This window comes from Amphiura filiformis, unplaced genomic scaffold (assembly GCF_039555335.1).
Source record: "Amphiura filiformis unplaced genomic scaffold, Afil_fr2py scaffold_22, whole genome shotgun sequence".
Taxonomy (NCBI): Eukaryota; Metazoa; Echinodermata; class Ophiuroidea; order Amphilepidida; family Amphiuridae; genus Amphiura; species Amphiura filiformis.
The window spans coordinates 390,148-406,851 of record NW_027305486.1 but is presented as its reverse complement, the minus strand read 5'-3'; the positions used below and the strand labels follow the sequence as shown (position 1 = coordinate 406,851).

General features: G+C 39.0%; 1 pseudogene; it reads right to left on the bottom strand.

The window, feature by feature from the left end:
• Positions 1-5,467: 5,467 nt before the first annotated feature.
• Positions 5,468-6,352, bottom strand: LOC140143513 (craniofacial development protein 2 pseudogene; annotated as a pseudogene).
• Positions 6,353-16,704: the final 10,352 nt, after the last annotated feature.

Below are 16,704 nucleotides of genomic sequence, written 5' to 3'. Positions count from 1 at the left end.
ATTGGTACTTTTGTACCAAAAAATATGAAGAAATTATTTCGAAACCGTGTTAAGTCATTAAGCTTCTCATTTTCAAGAACGCTGGTTAACAATAAGCAGACTATTGTCTCATTTCGTAAACAAAAGCCCACAGTATTGTTACCTTGCGTTCGCTTTATAATCGTTTACCCAACTGAAACTATAATACCAGCTCATTGCTCATTGCACAGGTAAAACAGACACAAGTGCAGTGTGTATTTAACCAGAGAAGATCTGATGTAACATAGTTGAGCCGTTTTCATTGAGTGTTATCTTGGTTTAATAGCTTTTAATAGGGTTTAAGTCCTTCAAAGGTCGTGGTGAGTTCTACTGTAGACATGACTGCATCATGATTATTTTAAAGTCAACAACATTCAACAATATGATCACCGTGATAGTATGAGAGTATCAGTACCGTGGGTGTCAGTGATCCTGGCCCGACACAGTAGACAAACAAACAAACAAACAAACACGCCACACACATTACACATGCATGCAAGGTAACATTGACTATACACTAATCAAACAATGGTATTGATCCTGTACAACTGGTCGTGGTTTATTTACAATCGATTCATTTAAAATCCCCATAGTAAACATTAATTTTGGCAAGAGTTTTTCTCTCTGGAACGAGGATGCATCCACTGGCTCCGCGTAATGAAAAGCTCTATCATGATTGGTCAATTAGCTCCGCGAAGCGAAAAGTAAGCTACGCGTAGCAGCTCCACGTTGTGGCGGTTACGGCCAGCCATATATTGATCATGCGAAAATCGTAAAACATAGAATAGAAACAGTGTGGCAGGCGCTCAAAATCTCAAATTGTATGCTTAGCCTGAATTGCACGGCCTATCTCGAATAAAATCACCATGCGTAGTTGTTGAAAAACGTGAGGATTCATCGTACTATCACGGCAATTTTTAACACGAAGATATAGGGATGATGACGGTGTGTGACTGCATCATGAGATGTAAAGTTCTCCTTTCAATACGTGGATCCTTGGTTTTCTACTGGAAGTCGTACCTTTCATTCCTTCCAACAATACAATATGCATATTACATAACAAAGGCGATAGAACTTCGCAGCTGTATCTGCATTACGCCTAGTATTACCGAGTGATCAATAATACAGTGAGGCATTTAATGCATGTAACTTTTTATAGCTTATCACGTCATTAATATTAAGGGGTACTACACCCCTCAATAAATTTGTGTCTATTTTTGCATTTTTCTCACAAACTAATAACACAGTGGTAACAAAAGTTATGTATATTATAGGGGCAAGGAATCCAATTACTACACTGCAATTTCAGTGACCCAAGACAAGCGGTTTGTTATTTATGATAAGAAATAAGGTACCGATAGGATGTACCTCGTTTCCCATGATATATACTGAACCGCTTGTTTTGAAACACTGAAATTGCAGTGTAGTAATTGGATTACTTGCCCCAATAATATACATAACTTTTATTACCAGCGTGTTATTATTTTTTGAGAAAAATGCAAAAATAGTCACAAATTTGCCGCAAGGGTGTAGTACCCCCTTAAGCTACTTAATCATTGTTAATATATTCAAAGCATATGATTAACTTTGCTTGCTAACACCATATGATTAATTATTGATGGTAAATCGTTCACCTTTGATTTTTAAACGGTTTATCGGACACATGCATCATGCTCATGAGAAATGATTAATTCCTTCGTTAAAACAATACTGTGGAAAGCGAAGACAAAACTACAAATCAGTCAATAAATGCAACATGTAACAAATTAAAAACCATTATTCAAACGATTAATTTCTGCTTGGTAAAACTTATTATGATTAATTCTTGATGGTAAATCTTTCCCCATATAGACTGAAACAATAAATTATACAGTCTATGCTTTCACTTTTGAATACCAATCCGTTATCGGATATTCATCATGCCCATTGCCTTAGCAATTATTAATTCCTTCGATGACACAATTTTATGAAAGGAAAGCCGAAACCATACATCATTCTATAAAAGTTGCAAACCCATATTCTCTCATTTCTCTTTTCACTTCTGTCTCTCTTTCTGTATTATCTTCCGCTCCATTTTCGCGTTCCTCATGTCATGTTCACTTGTTTTCATTCTGCTTTCGGGACTTCGTAGATTGAAGGCTATGACAACGATTAATTACATGCTTGGCTCTTGAGGGTATTAATGCAATTTTTTCTTCCTCTGGCTACTAGCACATGACGGTGTACATCATTCGAAAGTGTTATTCATACAAACAGAACAGTCCAACTGACCTTGAATTTTCAATTTAGTTCCAAATCTCTCTATATTGGATTATTAGAATAACAAGATATTTAAAACCAAACAGCACGAGTGAACTTAGTTTAAAAGAAAGTGCATCATCTTAACGGTGCATGATGCTGAACTTTTTGAAAGTGTGTTGGGATCCCGGGTTGGGATCAGGGCCGTTCCGACCATTAGGCCAGGTAAGGCGGTCGCCTTGGGCGGCAAACGCAGAGGGCGCAAAAAAAGGGCGAAAAAAAAGAAAAAACGGGAATGGAGAAAGAAAATACAAGAAAAAACGAGGGCGCATAAAAAGAAAAAATGGGAGGAAAAATAAAAAGGGGGCGAAAAGAGAAACAGAAAACAGGGCGCAAAAAGGGAAAGGGGACCCGAGAAAAAGAAAAGAAACGGGGCATTTTACTGCCCCTTCCCGTATCTGTTGCCAGTGGTGAACATAGCTTTGCTGATTAAGACTTATTTGCGTTCAAAGATTTTAAACAATAACGGTGAAAAAAAAGTCGCTTAAATTGGCCTGTCAATTGGCGCAACTTTATGTTTACATGTAATGCAATACCGGGTAATTTATACAATAAAGGACAAAACTTGTCTAAGAATAACTTCAATTAGGTCTGCATTTTGCAAAAGTTTCTCACTTCTGGGTGGGCATCCCAGGGTACATAATAACAAAGCAATAATTTATACAATGAAGGTCCAAACTTGTCCACGAATGGCTTCAATTGGGTCGTCTTTTCGCAAATTTTAAAACTAAAATTTTACACAATAATAGTGACAAAATGGTCCACCAAATGGCTTCAATTGGGTCTTCATTTTCCAAAAGTTTCTAACATCTGAGACACCCCATAGTCACGCAAGTCACGCGATGGCCGTTTCATGGATATTTCTTACATTTGTTTCTAACATTGACCCCCCCCCCCCCATCTGACTGCTCTAGATCCGCCACTGGTAACCCCCTTAACACTTCTTTGGTATGCTTTGGTGGGGCGGCTAGGGAGAGACTTTGCCTATAGGGCGGCAACTCCCCAGGAACGGTCCTGGTTGGGATGATGTGCATGGTTCAGATACGTCGTATATAGGTATGTTCGGGTGTGTGTATAATTATTTGCGGGCCCTGTCTGTAAGCACATAATGTATGATCTTTCTACGAGTGACCTACCTTGACCTATGCCGTTCACTCCAACATGGGGTTGAGTGGTGGCATCTGTTTCACGATGGTCCTCCATTTCTGTCTGTTTATGGATTGGTGACTAGCCTCCACCACAGACTTCAGGTTTAATTTGGTGCAGTCAGCCTTGATGCAATCTAGCCATCGTTTTGGTGGTCTACCTCTGGGTCTGTCCCCATGGATGTGAGCATCGATCAGAAGTTTGGGGTAACGTGATGGTGTCATTCTTTAGATGTGACCAAAGTAGCAGAGTCTTTTTTAAGCTACCCTATCAACAACAGATTGCTCGATATCTAGGCGCTTCCTGATTATTGTGTTACGGATTTTGTCCAGTCTTGTGACACCCAGTATCTTTCGTAAACACATCATCTCAAAGACGAGTAGTCTGTCCTCATCGACTTTCTTCAGTGTCCAGGTCTCGGCTCCGTAGAGCAATATTGAGAGGACAAGGACTTTGTAAAGCTCTGTCTTGGTATGTGTTTGGATGTCCTTGGAATTCCATATGTTTTGAAGTTTCTGAACGGCCCCTATTGCTTTCCCTATTCTGAGTTTTATGTCATCTGTGCAGGATCCCTGTTGGCTGATTGTTCCTCCCAGGTAGGTGAACTTTTCAACCTGGACAAGTTGTTTCTCATCTATATTGATGTTGATTTGCTTTGGTACTCTGCTAATGACCTGGACTTCAGTTTTGGCTATGTTGATTTTTAATCCAAATATTGAACTGCTGTCGTGAACAAGATTGACAAGTGTTTGGAGGTCTTCTTCCTTCTCCGCAATAAGTGCAATGTCATCAGCAAATCGTAGGTTGGTGATGATCTGGCCTTGAACAGTAACCCCTTTGTTGCTTTCGTGAAGGGCGTATTGCATTACTAGTTCTAGCAAGATGTTAAATAGTTGTGGAGATATTACGCAGCCTTGACGCACTCCTACCAATGTCTTGAACCAATCTGTTAGATCGCCATTTACTCTTACCGCACTTGTTGATTTCTGATATAGGGCCTTCAAGAGTCTTATGATTTTGCTGGAGAAGCCGAAGAAGCCGAGGGCCTTCCAAAGCCCTTCTTGCCACACAGAGTCGAAGGCTTTCTCAAAATCGATGTAGCAGCAGTAAAGGTCTTTCTTCTTCTCAGGGTACTTTTCCATTATCTGTCGAAGTGTGAAGAGCTGGTCGATGGTTGATCTCCCAGGTCTGAATCCTGCTTGTGATTCAGAAAGAATTTGCTCTGTTTTATTCATGATACGCCTTTGGATGATGTAGTTGCCGCAATCCAGCTTATCTTTTTTCTTGAAAATTGGTGTAATTATTGCCCTCCCCCAGTCGTCTGGGAAGGTTTCAGTGACCCAGATCTTCTTGCAGAGTTGGTGGAAAGTTTCAATTCCTATGTCGCCTGCTGCTTTTATCTCCTCAGCAGTGATGCTGTCATACCCTGGTGCCTTTCCTTCCGAGAGTTTTTTTATGGCGCTTGCTACTTCGTCCCTTAGTATCTCTGGTTCAGTGTCATTATTTGGCATTTGGGGAACACTGCTTGCAGTGTTCTCATTGATTGGGTTCATTTTGTTGTAAAGTTCCTGGTAGTTTTCCTTCCATCTTTCTTTGACTTCCTCCATTTCAGTCAGGATTTTCCCCTCCTTACTTTTGACAGTTTGCATCTTGACTGATGCCTTCTTTGTGATCTTCTTTATTGTTGAATACACTTCCTTGGACTTTGCTGCCTGGTGTGCATTGTCAACTTTGCTACACAGATCCTGTAGCCATCTGTCATGGCATCCTTTCGTTTTCCTTTTAATTTCTCTACTAAGGAAGTTATATCTTCCTTTCAGACTTGGATCGTTGATCTTCTGCACCTTTACTTTGCTGCGTCCATTTGCAAGTTCAATAACCTCATCGCTGATCCATGGCTTTTCTCGCTTTGATTTCTTGTATCCCAGGACTTTCTTGGAAGTTTCACTGAAAGCTGATTTGACTTCCTCCCACATTGTATCTGTATCCATGTCCTGCTGGTTTATCAGTGGCGCAAGTCTTCCACCAATGTCGACTCATAGTTTGTCTTGATGCCCGGGCTTCTGAGTCTAAACACGTCATACTGTTTAGGGTATTTTGGTCTCCTCTTGATCTTAAACTTGAGCCTTACATTTGCCATAACGAGCTGGTGGTCTGATCCGATATCCGCGCTTGGGAAACTTCTAACATTGGTTACGCAGTTTTTCCACTTGTTATTTATCATTATGTAATCAATCTTGTTGTGAGTTTTCTGGTCCGGGGACTCCCAGGTCCACTGCCGGCTGTCCTTACTCTGTTTGAACTTGGTGTTGCTGATGAATAAATCGTTCATTGCGCAGAAGTTGAGTAATTTTTCACCTCGATGATTTGATTCGCCATATCCATGCTTCCCCATTACATTTTCATATTGTGTCCAGTCTGTTCCAACTTTTGCGTTAAGATCACCCATGACTATTTGAATGTCACTTTTGGGGATCTTGTCTATGGTTGTTTGAAGAAGGTCATAGAATTCATCTACCTTTTCCTCAGGATCTGCAGTGTTTGGTGCATAAACTTGCACTACAGTAATGGCTCCTGTTTGCATTTGAAATCTTGCAGTTATAAGCCTTGGTGAGATAGGGTTATATCCCATTAGCGCGTTTTGTGCCTTCTTGTTTAGTATGAGTGCTACTCCGGCACGATGAGTTGTGGCATTCCCAGAGCATAAAATTTTGTATCCTTCTGAGGTTAATTCTCCAGAGTCTAACCAGTGGGTTTCGGAGATTCCTAAAATTTGCCAATTAAATTTTTCCATTTGGTTTAGCAATATCTCAAGATTGCCAGATTGGTGTAAAGTTCGAACATTCCATGTTCCTATACCAATCGTTGCTTTTGTAGTTAATAAAGCCATCCTGTTCAGAGGTTTGTCAGCTTCAGCTCCGCTAATTGGGGCTCGACTTGGTGTTAGTCCCGCTCTGGGAGAACCATCAAATCTTCCGATTAGATTTAGAGTTGCAGCGTCATGCTGCACTACTGTAGGTAGGCCCTACGAGTATTTGCACATAAATATACCATCTCAAGTGGCTAAATCTTTTTCTCTCGTCCCAGACAAACATGTGATTAAAAAGTAGTTGTCGAACTACTTTTCAGTGCCCATTAAAGGGAAGTACACTGAATGGCTACTGTAACGGTAGAGTACTTTTGTGCGGCATGACTCACTACCTTCAGAAAAAAAACAGAATATGTCTTGAAAATCAAATTATATTAATACGGTATACGAACTTCTCACTAGAGACATTGCGATTTTCTAAACGCAGCACGTGGGACGTACGTTTTCGCGTACGTTTTTACGTACGTTAATACGGTGTTAAATATTGCTAGTCTCGGTTCCAAAATGGATTGTGCTCATTCGTCACGAAGGAGAACAAGTGAGCTGAAAAAGCCTGAAATAAAGAATATAATATTTGATCTAATCTAACAGCTTCTAACCTAGGTCGATAGAGGGCATAATGATTGAAAAAATAACAGTCCCGATAACAGTAAGCTGAGTCTATGCCTGATCAAACAGGCCGCTTTTGATTTTGACTAAAATTTTGACCTACATGCTGATTAAACTTAATTGTTTTTTTGTGCTCCCCAAATATATATAGTTGCTCCAAAACATATATTTTGGTAGATGAAAGATCACTACATCCATACATCATGACTTTACTTTCAAAATGAGACTTTTTCGTCCTGAAAATTGGGCGCGTTGCATGGACTTAGACTTGAGGTAAAATCAGCATATTCAACGTAGCATCTGCGTTTTATTCTACGTTGGGAATCCAAAATGGGAAATCGCAATGTCATTTTTGTACGCAAAGTATCACACACATTTCAATGGGCAATATCTGCGTATGAATATTGCGTTTAGATGTAGTCCAGTTTTAACACATCGCTGTACCTTTATTATAATGATTTGTTACACACAAAAAAGATCATAATAATAATTAGACTTTCCTTCGTATGTTCATTATCTTTGACTGTCTTTAACATGTTGTGAATTGGACAAATTTTGTACATTATCAACGATGTATCTATATATATCTACGTCGATTTCGCAAGTGGAATATCTTCAAAAATAGCTAAATACGTGACCTCGCTTCGATACATGAGAGTGGTTTTGAATAGATCAACGTACGTCCGATGTCTACGTTTGGAAATCGCAATGTCTCTAATAATTTGTTGTGTGAAACATTTTTTCATAAGGGCTCGGATACCAACGTTTAAACAGCATTTTTGTGGCACCTGATAGCACATCAGACATATCGAATTGTGAATTCGCGAATCGCGATATACAGACTTGACATTTAATATGGAATACTTTTTCGCAAAATTCCAAGACTGGTCTGGTAGAGGTCTGCATAAACAGCACGGGCTAAATATTCATTGGGGTGTGTTGGGAGATGGTGTAAATTAATTGTTTGCCACAAAATGTGCTTTCCATTAGTTAATATTATGGCGCTCATAATGTAGTGAATTAGCCTAAAATGGCGGATTTAAGGACACTGAATTTGATTTTTGTGGGGTAAAATTTCTGATTTTGAGCAACATTATTCTGATATTATCAAATTTATTGAGGTTTGAGGCGATTTTACTGAATCTAAATACCCATAAGGGTTCGTCAAAACTGAAATGAACTTGTAATCTACCAGTTTTGAAAGTGGGAGGAGCTTTAAAAATATGGCTCTTAAAAGTGGTACGCACTCAAAAGTTTGAATGGCCCCCTGGGGCCAAATGTTATAAACTTACTGTATACAAAGAAACAGTGTGAGTTCATTGGACAACCAGGAATCCGCACAGTTGTTTTTGTACCGTAAGTTTATAACATTTGACCCCAGGGGGCATTCAACCTTTCTGAGTACGTACAGCTTTTTAGAGCTCTATTTTAAGCTCCTCTCCTGTTCAAAATCTTGGTACATTATAAGTGTATTTTAGCTGTGATGAATGCCAGTTGCTGACGAAGTTTAAGAAATATCACCCCAAACCCCTATAAATTTGATAATAACAGAACCATGTTGCATAAAGTCCGAAATTGTGTCCCCCACAAAGCTCAAATTCAGCCTCCCTAAATCCGCCATTTTAGGCAAATTCGCTACATTGTAAGTACCATAATGTAAACATATTGAAAGCACATTTTCTATCAAACACTTATTTTACACCATCTTCCGACACACCCCAATTAAGAATTAGCCCGTGCGGTCTATGCAGACTCCATCCAGACCAGTCTTGGAATTTTGCGAAAAGTATTCCATATTAAATGTCAAGTCTGTAATAGGAATTTTATGGCAAATTATTAAAATTTGATATTTTTTATATTTAACAGTCCTGGAAGTTAACTTTACAAATCTAATGCTATGTAATTAAAGCGTATGTAGCTGGGAAGTAAAATAAATCAATTCATATTGAAGATATTCATTTTTTCCGCAAATTTATATCTATACTTCAATACTAACGGTCAAGATTTTCAATTGATCGTCGGCTTTCATCTCTGCTACATATACTATCATCATATTTATACAATATACTTCGAAGACTGTTAAAGTTCAATAACATCAATTTTTAATTATTAGCGATAAAATGTGCATTATATCACGAATTTGAAAAAATCTAAATTATTTTGATATAAGAAGGCCATTCCTCGTTTATATTCATCATGCAATTCGATATGTCTGATGTGTTCCCAGGTCCCACAAAAATACGTTAAAACGTCGCTATCCGAGCCCGGTATCCGAGCCCTGAAATGATTACAGAATTTTGTTTCTTGAGCTGTGTGCCATGCGTGGAGATTAAGCATCCAAGACAGACGTAGACTAACATTCAACAAGGGAAAACATGTTGTTTTTGCATGAGATGGAGGGTTCTCACCGTACTGGACGATGCAAAGCAATGTTATTATAACTACGTCTAAGCTAGTGTATGTATAATGTTTATTGGTTTAGTAAAAAGATCGGCTATAGTTCACTACATTGACCGTTATTTTAAAAGTAAAATGAACAAAAAACAACTACTGACTGACCATTTAATTGTGGAGATTAATGTTTATTGTCGCAATTACATCATACAAAATTGCTCTGTTTTCACATACAAACACAATAGTATCAATAAACAAAACATAGCGTTTAATAGGAGCAGTGACCGTGTTGGTAATCATCAGTAAGTAAAATGAAAAAGAAAAAAAAAAACTGCTGACTTGACCATTTAATCGTGGATATTCATTTTATTGTCGCAATGACGTCATACAAAGTTGCTCTGTTTTCACATACAAACACAATAGTATTAATAAGGCACCAGACCCAAATTTGTTCGATCTTTGGATCGACCATCTATGCTTCGATTCTTGTTATTAATGAAAGGGGTTGTGCAATAATTATGAGCCCTGGAGAAGGGTAAAATTGGGGTGGGGGCAAGAAATTTTTGGCAAGCCGAAAGGGGAGGGCAAGCAATTTTTGGCAAGCCGAGAGGGGGCAAGCGATTTTTGGCACACATTCATGGGCCGTCTTTTTAAATGCACGCTCAAAAAAGGCTTAGGAAAACAGTACGGAAACGCTTTAATATGCAAATTGTCCTGCTCGCGGTGCTCGCAACATACAGCTAGCACTACTTTCGGGGTCTATTGCTTTTATATACTATCCAGAGCTAAAGCGCTTCGGTTGAACGCCTCGCTAAGTCCGCGAGGGCCACAAACTGCGGCTACATACAGCCTCTTTCAAAATAAATTGTGCAAGTGAAAAGCGCCCTCTTTGGCAATTAGAAAATACCGTTGTGACATGATGCTTACATCAACGTCAATAGCATAGTCTTCGCTCTCGAATGACGTTTGCTCTGTTCAATTTGCTTGTTTTAATCTCGAGATATGTTTAGTTAACGATGAAAGGGGTAAAATCACAATTGTTACATTTTTACTAGGGAAGGGGGCTTTACATGTAAATTAGTGATAGCATCAAGTTTATGAAGAGTTCCTTCGTGAAATCAAATGAATGCATCAATAATTACACAGTAAAAAAATTGTTACTGTTTTTACTGTTTTATCATGATGCAGGAATAATGATTCTCTTTTTCCACTTAAAACAGACAAAAAGATAAATAAATATTTCACATTCTGCTGTAAAATTAAATACATGTGCATGTCAATGATTTTATCATGGTAAATACTGTTCTCTTTATCACTTAAGCCATGTTAAAAGACAAACAAATATTGCACACTTAGCCTATAGGTTAATGAACGCGTATTACTTGTTGGGATAGAAATTATACAGAATAATGCACGCGCGCTGATGTTGATGCGCGCAATACACGAGTCCCGAAGGGGGAGTGCATTAGACACATCAACATCAGCTATCATTGATTTTACATGTACAGCTCTCTTCCCTAATAAAAGTGGCACAATTATGATTTTACCCTTTCGTTGTTAAATAAAGATATCTCGAGATTGAAACAAGCAAATTGAACAGAACAAACGGAGTTTGCGAGCTAAGACTGCGCCCTTGACATTGTTGTAAGCATCATGTCCCAACGGTATTTTCTAATTGCCAAAGAGGGCGCTTTTCAGTGCACATTTTTTTTTGAGACAGGCTGTATATCTAGACCATTTAAGGTTTGCTAATTGGGATCCCAAATATTAGGCATGTTCGGAAATTTAAGATAAAATTAATGTTAACCAAGCGTCGATGCTCGATTGAACCAATTTGGTTCCATTGCCTAAACTAAACCTAGCGTTTAATGAGAATGATTATATAAACTCCCGTTGGTAATCAGGGGGGGGGGGGCGTTTCTGCATCTTGCTTTCATAATGACCAAATTAATCTAAAAAGTGCACATTTCTGTGCTCTGCGAGTAATTGTTCCACTTTTGCACCACATTTCACTATTTCAGTTTCAATATGGCCAAAGGATTTCGCAATGTAAATTTTCCAATGTAAAATAGAAATCTACGTCACTGGTCGCGTGATTAATAAATGAAGAGAACGTATTTACCAGAAACATAACAGCGACAATAACAGAAACAAAACTGTAAAAGCAAGTAAAGCCCTAACCTTTAATATTTCACTTTTACGCCCTTGAAAATGATAGATGAAAATGCCCGTGAACAAGAGTACACACTTAGTGGCACATTTAACGTTTATTTTTGTCATATCAGACACTTACAGTCATAATAAATATATAAGTAGCAATAAGCTATTTTGAAACTCCCTGCCATTATTCTAAATAAGGCAAAGTGAGTGGGTACTTTTACTCTGCTGAATAAAAAAAGTACCAAGACTAGTCTGTAAATTTTTTGGATAAGACGCACTCGGAAAGTATTCATTGGGGGTGTGCCAGGGACTGCGCCAAATAGTTTTGTGGTAGAGAATGCGCTTTCCATGAAATTCGTTATAAGTTTGCGTTGTATTCTGTGATGTAGTGATATAACATGAATACAGACACGTAGATTCATTATGTACAATACTAAAAGTACTCACGTCGGGAAATTCAGAATCAAATTTCCCGCTTGCAGAATCAAAACATACTCCAGATGTAATTTACCCGCACGGACAACACTTTCAAATATACAATGTATCAACATGAAAGATAAAACAACACAAACCGGAATAAAACCGGTGAAATTTACCGGACATGCCAGGCCGCAGCTTGGTGAACCTTCGACAAAGAGCAAGTTGGTTATCATGGTTGAATATCAAAACAGTTTCTGTTTGTAATGGATTTTTTCAAAAGCAAAATAGGAAAACAAAAAGAATAAGAAAAGTGGTTTTGAGATTGTACAGTATGTCGTTTCAATATGACATACGATATGCCTATACCTGAATTGTGGGGATATAAAACACGACTGATTAATATGGCTCTCATCACGGTCATATATCGCACCATGTGATTAATTTTGATGCTAGAATAGTGTGATTAATTTTTAAACGGTAAATCTTTCACCTTGTATTGGCAATAGCTTTAACAGACACATTCATCATACTGATTGCCTTTTATTGTTTGCTTCGATGATTTATATACTCTTTTAAAAGTGTGAAAGACGATTACACAAAGCCATTGTTACACATCAAGATCATCATCCAAAGCAAAATAATAATATTCCTTGCTAAAACAAGATGATTTAAAATTCTTAATGGTTAATCGTTCAGCTTGGATTGGTAATCGGTTTTAGGATATACATGTCTATTATTTAGGGATTCAATCATGTTTCACCGTTGTTCATCACCGTTTAACAACGATGCGGCCGCGTCGTCTGCGTGGTTTACTTCGCGAGGGCAGCTTTAGCTGCCCGAGCGAAGTAAACCACGCAGACGCGCCGGACGCGAGTTGTTAAACGGTGATGAACAACGGTGAAACATGATTGAATCCCTTTCAACAATAAAAACAAGCTAAAGATCATATAATTCACATGATTATTTCATGAGGAATGTCAGTTAATCATTGCCACTCAGCCTTACAAAAACTTCGATGATTTTTCTGTTAAAATCAGCAATAAAACTGGGATAAAACTACAGAATAAAACTGCAATGTTTAGCCGCTGAAAAATACTGAATTTAATTTGTAAAGCTTGCATACGCACACAGGTTCCAAACATGACGAATTTTACGCGCTCTCGCGTAACGCGTAGTCTCGCTCGCGTTCGCGTATACGCTTTAGTAAAAGTGTGGATTCATCACGGATTAACAACGGTTGGCTCCTGTACAAAGGTATAGGAGGAGTTGTTGAATATTGCATCATTATCATCAATTTCATCATCATCACCACATTCGTCATCAGTGTCATTAGCAATATTAACTTCCTATTTCTTTCTCTGCTTCTTTTTTCTGCTTCTTCAAAACAACTGTAAAGTTGGTGACAAGTATTGATTTATTCCTTATGCGCCTGTCACACTACACCGAATAGGTCTTCCGTACAAGAAACGGATGGTATTTTAGTAAATCCGTTGTTGTTCGTCAATGATCGTTTTATGTTCTTTTTATGTCCTGCTATCATCCGCCAAATGCGTTTCGTGTTAGGTGATGTTCGTTAAATCCGTCGGCAAGTTTTGTGCATGCACAAAACTTGAAACGGAGGTACCGAATACACATGTTCGGTATTTATCCGATGTGTGTTCGTATGGTGCTGCATATTGCCGGAGTTTGTTCGCTCTCCTTTCGTTCATGTTCGTTCTTTGTTCGTTGCACTCGGCCCGTGTTCGTTGCAAATACGTTCCTGTGAAGCCTTCACCACCGGATAGCATATTTTGGGATTCGGTGATGTACGTTGACCCAGACCGTGTTAGTGTCACACTACACCGGATCGGTCTTCCGTATAAGAAACGGATGGTATTTTAGCAAATCCGTTAGTGTTCGTCAATGTTCGTTTTATGTTCTTCATATGTCCTGCTATTATCCGCCAAATGCGTTTCGTGTTAGGTGATGTTTGTTTAGCCGTCGACAATACGTTTCAAGTTTTGTGCATGTACAAAACTTGAAACGGAGTGTGCTCGAATACACATGTTCGGAAGTTGTCCGATGTGTGTTCGTACTGTTCTGTATATATACCCTGGGTTTGTTCGTTATTCTTTCGTTTATATACCGCAGGTGTTTGCAAGGTTTCGCAGGCGCTTGTGCCGGATGTAGGCCTATGGCGAACATGTGAATCGATCATGGGGGGACTTTCTGAATGGTGTGTGACGCAATATCATATTTCCCCCAGTACTTTAGTGGCTGACAAGTAGAAAAAAGGGGGGGAGAGAAAAAGAAAAGAAAGTGAGAAAAATTGAAGAGAGAAGAGAAGAGAAAAAGTTAAATTGCACGTAATTTAGTAGGCCTATGCATGTAAGTAGTATTGAGGGAGGGGCACTTTCTGAAGGGTAGAGGACGCAATATCAAATTCATACCAGTTTTAGTGATTGACAAGAAAGAAAAAAGAAGAGAAAACATGGAAAAGGTTAAATTGTACGTTATTGAGTAGGCCCAGGATAGTATATAGTAAGCCTAAGGCATGTGATTATTATAGGCAGTGCTTAAATGTGGTTCCTTGGCCCAAAAGCCTGTGAAAATTACTGCCGGCCCGTCGATATGTAGGGCCCGTGACATTTTGTCACCAAAGTCAGTATTTAAGACGGACTTAGGTCTATTACCGACTTTAACATATCAATCCATGCATGCTTTACCTGAAATTACGAGCCTGAAGTCTTATATCTAAGTGTCAGTGGATCAGTGTAACATTTTAAATTTTGCAAATTCAGTTCGGGCCTTCTTTGTTTTTTGTTTAAGGCAATAATAGTGTAAAAATGAAGCACCAAAAGAATTTTCCAAATTTTCCATTTTTAAAACTAAATCTTTACACAATAGGCCTAGGCCTAATAATGTAAATAGGCCCTACAGTCCCCATGCAAATGGCTTCAATTGGACCTTCACTTTGAAAAATTGACAAGTCTTCCTTTTTGCCTCTGCTATGGACATCCACGTGTTATTTTTAAAACAATTGTTTCTATTATACAATAATGGTGAAAACTTTTCAATGGCTTCAATTAGGCTTTCGTTTCACCAATTTGCGGCTGTTTCAAACTAAAATAGTACCCAATAATAGTGCTAAAATTGATCCAAAAAATGACAAAATAATGGCTTCAATTGGGACTTCATTGTCCAAAGGTTTCTCACCTCTATTGCCCCCGGACGCTGGTTGCCCTGATATATCAGATTTGTAGCCCTTTTGTACTTATTAGCCAATATTTGACCATTTTCGTCAAAGTTTTCCCCCTTAGAAATTGTCTTTCCCCACTTTGTTCACCCTGTGAAAAAGTGCTTGCTACGTCACTGCCTCTAAGGGGTCAAAAACCCTCTCAAACACCCTCTCCTCCCCCACTTTTCTGATAGGGTGGACTGCCCTGTTGGTGCCACATGCCACGGATTCGTCGGTCATTTGTCGGACGTTGAACGATTGAATATAAAACGCCTGCAGGATTATTAGCGGCCACAACGCATAGAGAGACGAACGGGAATCGGACCCCCAAATCCGGACATTTGTCGGACGTTGGCCCCCCAAATCCGGTCATTTGTCGGACGTTGAACGATCGAATATAAGACGCCTGCAGGATTATTAGCGGCCACAACGCATAGAGAGACGAACGGGAATCGGACCCCCAAATCCGGTCATTTGTCGGACGTTGAACGATCGGATATAAGACGCCTGCAGGATTATTAGCGGCCACAACGCATAGAGAGACGAACGGGAATCGGACCCAAAATCCCACCGAATCTTCTGCCGGACTGGTGATTTTTCCACCGAATAAAATATTTTTGTATTCGGTGATGTACGTTGATCCAGTCCGTCGTAGTGTGACAGACCTATTATCTCTTGCGCGTAGGCAAGGCTATTTATGTCGATTTGCCTTCCATCTGCTGCTAGCACAAGACGATTTACATTATTGGAAAAAAATATTCATTCAAACAGAGAATATTTTCATCTTACCTTGAGTATAAATCATAATTTACCAAGATAGGAGTTAATTAACAGAAACTCATGAGCTTACTTTACTCAGGGCTATCAACTTTCACGCATTCAGCTTTTGCGCACTTTCACACGTTCTCACGCCAAGGTAGCAAAATCTCACATAAAGCTGCCAACTCACACGCATTTGCACGCCAGTGTATTTAAATCTCATACATCCGTCTACAATCTGCGCCTCGTCCCTCCGAAAGTCGGTAAACAATATATTCGTCCCGGTACGCGCCTCGACAATACTTCTGAAAGGTTAACAGTCCTCCACTACTTTTTTATTAGTACCCATTATATACTTCATTAATATATTCTTGTTCATTGATTGGTTAAAAGTGGATCACATGATCAAAAATAGTTCTACCATCAGTACTCCTATCCGTAAATAGTACCTCTAAGCCGTAAATAGTATTTTCAATGTCCCGGATGAGCCGTAAATAGTACCTCCAAGCCGTAAATAGTACTTTTGACCATGCCTTCCGCGTGCGCGCATTCGATGCGACGGAACAGTTCACGCACGCGAAACTGCCATAGCGTGATTTCGCGCTGCTGTAATTGGTTAGCCCGATTTTAGCCTATTCGATTTTTTTGAAGGGCAAAATATAGGTTGTGCTTAAATTGGTCGTGCTGTTCACTCTGCAGGAAAGAAGCTGGAGAGTCAAAACGTCAAATAATTTTCTTTTAACCAATCAATGAACAAAGAACATATTAATGAAGTATATAAAACAAATATATACTGCCTTTATTAGAAGTTCTG